The sequence below is a fragment of the Carassius auratus genome, chromosome 13 (assembly GCF_003368295.1).
Source record: "Carassius auratus strain Wakin chromosome 13, ASM336829v1, whole genome shotgun sequence".
NCBI classification, from domain to species: Eukaryota; Metazoa; Chordata; class Actinopteri; order Cypriniformes; family Cyprinidae; genus Carassius; species Carassius auratus.
The window spans coordinates 16,697,100-16,703,153 of NC_039255.1; positions in this window are offsets into that span (position 1 = coordinate 16,697,100).

Genomic DNA, 6,054 nt, shown 5'->3' on the forward strand with positions numbered 1-6,054 from the left:
AACATGCATGAAATATCAAATAGTTAGTTGGGAAACCTGTTTGGAAACCATTTGTTCATTTCCATTTGAAGGAGAAATTACATACAGGCTCAATTTGACTGTCTTAGCCTTTCTTTTATGACATGATTTATTTTATTTAATGACTGTTGGTAAATTTTGTCTGAAAGCCGTGTGTAATATACAAACCCTTTTTTATGTCTATAATGCTGGCTTAACATGCAGGACCAGCATTACATGAGTCCTAACCAATCGTGAGGTGTTAAGTCAGTTTTATGTTCTCATTAAAATTTAAAATGCAGTGACAAAGTCATAGCTGAAGAGAGTAAATGTGGTTTAAGATGCAATATGGAGGATACTGGGAATGTGCAAAACATAACTAAATGTCACGGCTCTTAAAGGACAAAACCTCAGAGTAACAGACTTGTTGTCTACAGGTGCAAGACTTTGTCTTCATGTTTTCATCATTTCTGCTTTTGTATTGTATGACAATTATGAAAATGCATATAAATATTTTATCACTTTGAAATTATTTCTTTATGAGCAAAATATGTGTTTTCCTTTGTTTCTTGATTTAGTTCCTCTTTATTATTTGCCTCTTGTAGTTTGATAAGGGCTTTACTGATTTTTGGCATGCAAAGTTTTTTTCAGGGATGGACGTCCAGTCTTCTGCATCTGAAAATACCATGAGCTGTGACTCAATTTGAGTATTTTATTATTGAACCTTTAGTGATTGGCTTCTGTGGAGAGAAACCGGCATTGTGATGTCTTTTCCTCAATTTTTTAAAGGTTTGTTTTAAAGTTTTGTTTGAGGAACAAACTTAAATTTAAGTTGCTTCTGTCCCAAATCCTTCAGCACTCATCTGTGAACCATTACTGTTTGGTGAGTGAAAAAAGTGAAACCTTTCACTTTTGGGTGAACTTTTGCTTTCTTGTAAACCTTTTCAAGTTTTTCTGAATAATTGAAAAACAGGTGATCATATGGAGGTACTCTGGAGCTTCTTTGAGGGCTTGACATCTCTTCACAGGTTTGGTAAAGTCCTTCTTGAAACCTCTAATAGAGAATATACTGTACTCCGTAGTGAATGTGCTAATCTTTGTCAGTTTTTGACTTCTCATGTTTCACAATTTCCATATCATTATGAGCGCTGGCTTCAGGGCTCGACCCATCAAAAGAATAATCTCTGAATTCATAAGAAACTTGATTGAAATGATTTCATGCAAATGAAGATCAGATCAGATGTCTTGTGTGTGTGTGTGTGTGTGTTAGAGAGATTTCTGCCTCCCTCCAAAGGCACTGTGGGTTTTATGTGAAAGAAACCCTTTTTTAGACCTTTTGAATTTGTCCTTGGGAAAAACCTGAAGGCAAATCAAACACATCCACCTCCTCAAAACTGGGTACAAATTTACACACCTGTTTTCTCTCTGCTTTTGACTATTATTTATTCTGTCAGGGACTAAAATAAAAAATGTATTAAAAGAAATCAAGGACACATTGAGTGCAGACACAGACACATGATATAATGCAAACACGTTTAACCATCTTTCTTTGCTATAAGAAACCTTTTGGGGTTAAAAAACACTTTTTTCATAACTTGTCACCTATGAAAGGAAATAGGCTCATTTTTCATACTTTTTTGGTCTAGTTAATGAACAAGGGAATGGTATGGAAGATCATTTCCATCACAGAAAAAAAAATATTAGGCTTTGGTAAATTATAGTTAAGAGTTAAAAAGTCAAAATGACAAAAATAATAATCATTAAACACCAAGTCATAATTATGAGATAAAGTAAGTGACGTAAAAAGTCAATTGTTATGACATTGAGATTAAATGACTAAATTATGACATAAAAATTCCTAATTATATAAAAAAATCCAAATTATGAGATTAAAATTCTAAAGTATGATATTCATGATTATGACAAACTATGTCATTATTATGAAATAATAATGTGAAATTATGAGAAAGTCAAAAGTGACTGAATTGTAATTGACCTGACAAAAAAATAATGACTTTTTCTCACATAATTCTGATTCACCACAGCTTGTTTTTTTCGTATGTGGCAGAAACGGCTTCAACAGAAGAGTATAGTTGTAGTGTGTTATGCTTTTTTCTCAGAGCATCTCTTCTGCTGTATGAGTTTGAGCTGCACAGAAGCTTGAAAGAAGCTTTTGCATTAATCTGCGGTCGAGATGACAGTCTGAGGTTTGTGTTTTTGATGAACTCTGGGATTGAGTGTAGAACTGCTTTCATTTTTGTGCGCTGGACCGTAATCCTCTAACCCTGCTTTCTTAATCAAAACGGAGAGTTTTTAATCTAGCGTGGCACAGCGCAGGATTATGGATCTATGACCTTGTGCTTCTGCACAGCTGTTTCCTCCTCAGAGCAGATCTCAGTATAGTCGAGCTTGTAACATCTGGAATAATCAGACTCCTTGTATCTTTCTCTGTATGTGTGATTAACCTCTGTTATTAGTGTCTGCCCATCTCCTTTCTGCATGTTTAACAGCTTTAAATGGTTCTCTGTGATAGGGAACAATAAGGCTCCTTGAATGTAGTCTTTTCCTTAAAATACTATGACAACAAAACCCACCATACTTACAATATTATACATAAATAAATGTTTTGCCTAAGTGAGAAGGAATGTAATTATTGTGACAGGTTCTTATTAACTGGTGAGTCACGATGGAGATTAATTTGTGAAATATTCACCTGTTTAGAAGCACATTAACTAGTATCATAGGTCATTAAGTATATACATATATTATAAAATGCTAAATGTCAATTAAATTGACACGGAAAAGAGATCAAACTAGCATTTCTATTAATGTAAATGTTCAATAATAGTAAATGTTAATAACTTTGCTAATTCTTTAAATGGATACACTGTAATTGGAAATCATAAAAGTTTTGTGTGTGTGAGTGTGTGTGTTTTTATCATCACACATCGATTGACAATGTACTAGAAAAAAATGCAAAAATAATTTGCATTTCTCCTGCCCTCTGCTGGTAAGGAAGAAGAAAAGCAATTCCTCCCCTCAGTAACTCAGAATTTAAAATGCTTTTACCTTTACCTCAAATGCAGAGAGAATGTTTTCAAATATTACAGTCTTATTTTAGCAAAAGTGTAAGATCATTATAAAAGCTATTTTATAATAATTACAAAATATCTGCAAAAAGAGAAAAATTTAATTATCAATGGACATTCAAGGAGTATTGAGATGATTTGTGCTGAGATTTAGTGTTTACTGAAAATGTATTTTCCAAGCTGATTTTAGAATTTACATTAAAAGATTTCCTGAGGACAAAAATGTGTGTGATTTATCAGAGAGATGATTTTATCAGTTTCTCTAGTTTACAGTGAAAATCCAGTACAGAGAAGTCTCATAGATGTATACCACTGCTCACAGCTGATTGGTTCAGTTTGAGATCTGTAACCTAGAATAAAACCTGCTCAAGGCTGCCTCCGCTATATAATGTCATAGAATGTTATTGCCATGTCAATCAAGGGGTTAAGGACCATTTTAACTCCTTAAAACAAAATAATGATGACAAAATAATATAAATATAGATACATTTCATAAGAAACCAGATAAAATGAGGGCAAATACACTGAAAGAGAATTACCAAATATGACTCGAATATCCAGGCAGACCAGTGTTCGAATTGTGTCAAAGCCCCCCCCACCCCACAAAAAATAAAATAAAAACTCTTAATATATATTTGTATTTATTTATTTCATATAATTATAGAATTTTATTTACTTTACTTGTGAATTTCATTTTCTTTGTGTGTTTCAGAACATGTTTTTGCAGCTGAGCATTTACTATATGTAAAATTAAAGGGGGGGTGAAATGCTATTTCATGCATACTGAGTTTTTTACACTGTTAAAGAGTTGGATTCCCATGCTAAACATGGACAAAGTTTCCAAAATTAAGTTGTACATTTGAAGGAGTATTTTTGTTCCCAAAATACTCCTTCCGGTTTGTCACAAGTTTCGGAAAGTTTTTTTCGAGTATGGCTCTGTGTGACGTTAGATGGAGCGGAATTTCCTTATATGGGTCCTGACGCACTTCTGCCGGAAGAGCGCGCACTCCCATATAGCGAGGCTGAGCACAGACATTTCACTGATCAGAGCGATTCACTGATCAGAGCGAGAGCCTCGCGAAAAGTCACAGAAGAAGTGTGTTTTTGGTTGCCAGGGCAAGACAACCCTGCAAAGATTACCAAAAAAAAAAAAAAACAGCATTAAGGGACCAGTGGATGGAGTTTATTTTTACAGAGCATCAACGGAGTTGTGCAAGTGTTTTTGTTTGTTCCCTGCATTTCGAAGATGCTTGTTCACAAGGCCCAGTTTGACGACGGATTTGCGTATCGTTTATTTCTTAAGGATGATGCAATCCCAAGGAAAAAGGGTCACGATCGTGTGTTGGAACCGCAGGCGGTGAGTAAAACTGCTTAAAATATCTCTGCCTCCTTGTTAGTGCGTCCCCTCCTATGCCGAGACCCGGGTTCGAGCCCCGCTCGGAGCGAGTCGTTGCTGCTGCTGCTTTCGTTCAGTTTCAGCCTCTAGATCTGATTCTGGATCATAAATAAACGGCTGAATCTGACTGTAAGCCATAGTGTGTTTTGGATGATGGTTTTTCCCTCACGATAATGTCACAGCTTCCACATGCTCTCAACTCAAAAGCCTATTCGCGCTCGTGATTCTTTAGCTCCGCCCACAAGTCACGCCTCCAGTCGGTCGTGTTTTTCCGGCAAAAATCGGTACAGACTATCTTACTCTTATGAATATAATAAAACTAAAGACTTTTTGGATTTATGAAGGATGCAGTACTACTCTATATGTACTCAAGATTAACAGGATATTGAGTGAAAACGAGCATTTCACCCCCCTTTAAATAAAAATCGATATACTTTGAACAGTGCACATGTATGCATTTTATTTCATAAAAAAATGAATTTATCTTGAATGTAGTTACATAACCCTTTCATATTTTCTAGTGGAAGTTGTCATAGTTGGGTAAACTTCTATAGTGGTGAATGAGAGACTACATTAAATATGTTTTGTCACAATAGTGTTTCTACAAGAGGGAAAAAATAGAAAGAATTTTATATGATTACGATGCTAATGAGCATTAATCAATTTCGATCTCTTGATTCACTATCAGGTCACATGAATAGGCCTACTGTACTTACTTTTCTTGGGTTAAATTCAGTATTTTCTTGCATTAATTAATATTCACTTGTGTGTGCTTATACGAGTATCTTTTTAAAATGTATCATTTGAAAATCTAGTGTTGGAAAAAAGCAAAACTTAAGCAAAACTTCAAAAATAAATAAGCAGTTATGACCTGGAATACTCTTTTGAGCAACTAGACTAGATACATGTATATTTATTTGGGTGGGTAAATAATGGCATTGCAAATGGAAATTATTATTTTTCTGGCCACAAAATGACTTTAATTTGCCTCTTTGCATTGAATTTAAAACCCTTTTCTCTATTTAATCTGAAATACTACACTAATTGTATTGGCTATACGTAATAACGTAAAATAGGATACAATTCATAACAAAAACGGTTGATCTGCATGTTTGTCCGGCGTAATAATCAATGCATGTGTGTCTCACGCACAATTTGTGAGAGTTAAAAACCCTGCTTTTTCATCGTTGACACAAAAAAAGCCTTCACCTGATGAACATTTTCATCAGTAATAATCTCCTTAATTAAATTAACACAGTTTTTGTCCACCAAAGCGTTTTTAGGCTGCTGAAAACGCCCACATGTGAGCACTGGAGAGCACTTTTTGTGAGCTGCGATGCCCCCCCCCCCACCTCAAATCGAACACAAAGGCAGACACGCAATCAAGAAATGAACTGATATCCTTGAATAAACACGTGCACCTTTTCAATGTCAACAGTCAGATTAAGCCCATTTAAACTCAAAAAGTGCCCAATATACAATAAGTGATCAGAATAAGCAAAGTAAATAGCAGGTATTTCACACTCCTTCATGCACACACCTAGTCAAAATAAACAATAACACACTTTAACT